The following is a 2,186-nucleotide window of genomic DNA, read 5'->3' as shown; positions in this document are numbered from 1 at the left end:
ATAATATCCTTCAGAGTCATCCATTTTGCATAATATTTCATTAGTTCCTTGTTTTTCAATGTTGCATAGTATTCCATTGTGTGAGCTTCTCTATCCATTTATTTACTGATGGGCACTTGGGTTGTTTCCAGCTCTTTGCTATTGTGAACAAAGCCGCAATAAACATGGGTGTGCAACAAGTAGAGAGTTTTAACAAACATTGTTCCCTCACAGTTTAGGAGACCAGAAGTCTGCCCTTAACATCAGCCATGGAGGAAGGCTTTCCCAGTCTGTCAGCCCTGGAAGAAGGTTCTGGTCTCCCGTCAGCGTCTGTGCACCTGGTGTTCCTTCATTACTTGGAGACCTCCATGTGTCATTGCATCTATCTTTCCTGGACTTAGAAGGTTCTCAGTGCAGGGACCCTGGGTTCAAGGGACTTACTGTGTTCCAGTCTCTTCTTTCTTGGAGATGCTAAGCGATCCCTCCTGCTTTTCTCTCTTATAAAAGGTGATGCAGGTCACCCCCTAGGGAAGTTTCTCTGATATTTGATCAGGGCCATTACCTGAGTCAGGGTGTTACCTGATCCCCTTACAACTACCGACAGTGAGCAGTGGGCATCACATCACTTCCTAGGGCATGATTATTGTTTTCTGTCGGTGGGAACTGACCCACAGCTGACCCTCCAGCAGGTTTTCAGAGGCAGTAAACTGTACAGGAGGAGATGCCCGTCCTTCTCCCGAGGAGCATCTATCCGGTGGATTCGAACCTCATACCTTTGGGACTGCAGTGCAACTTCTTGCCACTAGGCCAACAGAGCTCCAAGGGGAGGATTATACGGGTACATAACTGTCAAGCCACAGAGAATCACAGCCCAGTCACAATGACACACAGCTTAGGGAATCACAATCAATCCACGACACCCACCAAGACTTGAGGGGCAAAGTCACAGTCAGTTTTCCCACAGCCCTGTCCTTAATATCTCCCCCGTTAGAGAGATTACAGATGCATTTCCTCCGCTGGGAATTCCCCTTCACCTCAATTCTCTTGCAAAATAACAAAATGTCCCCAGAGGGGGAACCCAAAAAAACTTTATAAACTGAAACTCAACCTCTAAACAGTCGTGTGGCTCTGAGTGAACATGTGAACCTCTCAGAACTCTGTTTCCACATCCTTAACATGGGTCATCAGTACCCTATGAGCATTAAAGGGCTCCTTAGCACCGTGCCTGGAACTGAAGGCACAACCATTGCTAATGATACATGCTCTCTGGGCACTGGACAATTTGTGGGGTGACAGAGGATGGCAGCTTTCAGGGTAAGGTGAGAGTGAGGCACTGACCACAGATACCCCCACCCTGTATTTGAAAGAGATGAGTCACCCCACCCCAGAGCAACCACCGTCAAGGGTGGTACTCTGATGCCATGCCACAGAGCCTGCACTGGGGGGCAGCAGAGAGCTGAGCCAGGCTGAGAGGGCACTTAGCAGAGGTCGAAATACCCCTTCTCTCCCTGCTCCCACCAGCCTCTGCTTATCCCGCCACCAGCACAGCTTGCCTTTCAAAGATGGTGCCATTTCTACAAAGGAAATGCTTTGCAGGAAATAACTAAGTGTTTCACCAGCTCCTTCCCAGTAAAGTATTTTGCTATATCAGCTTTTACAAGTGTTGCCCAGGGCCTCACTTATAACATGTTTTGAACAACAATCGGATCTCTCACTTCAGCAATAGTAGAAAAGTTCTTAAGAAAGCAAACAACAAATGCTGGCAAGTGTTCAAAGACTGGAATTCTCCTGCGCTGTTGGTGGGAGTGTAAAATCCTACAACAGTGATGGAGAACAGTTTGGTGCTTCCTTAAAAAGTTGGGAATAGAAATGTTATTTGGGGGAGCTCTGGTGACCTAGTGGCAAGGAGCTGCAGTGCAATCCCAGAGGTGCGCGGTTCGAATCCACCAGATGCTCTGCTGGAGAAGGAGGGGCAATCTCCTCCTGTGCCTGTCAGATCAGATTTGACAGTACACACCCAAAAATAATAAAATTTAAAAAAGGAGAACCTATTAAAGTTGTCAATATTTTTTTAAAAAGTTATTTGATCTAGCAATCCCACTATTAAGTCAGTCTCTCTCTCTCTCCCCCACCTCTATTTATGTATTTTGAGAATACCATGGACTGCTAGGAAAACAAACAGATTTGTCCTGGAAAGGGCTAAACCG

Source organism: Elephantulus edwardii, unplaced genomic scaffold (genome assembly GCF_000299155.1).
Source record: "Elephantulus edwardii isolate Elephantulus edwardi_28Jun2011 unplaced genomic scaffold, EleEdw1.0 scaffold00127, whole genome shotgun sequence".
Classification (NCBI taxonomy): domain Eukaryota; kingdom Metazoa; phylum Chordata; class Mammalia; order Macroscelidea; family Macroscelididae; genus Elephantulus; species Elephantulus edwardii.
The sequence above is the reverse complement of the archived record's forward strand: the minus strand, read 5'-3'. Positions refer to the sequence as shown.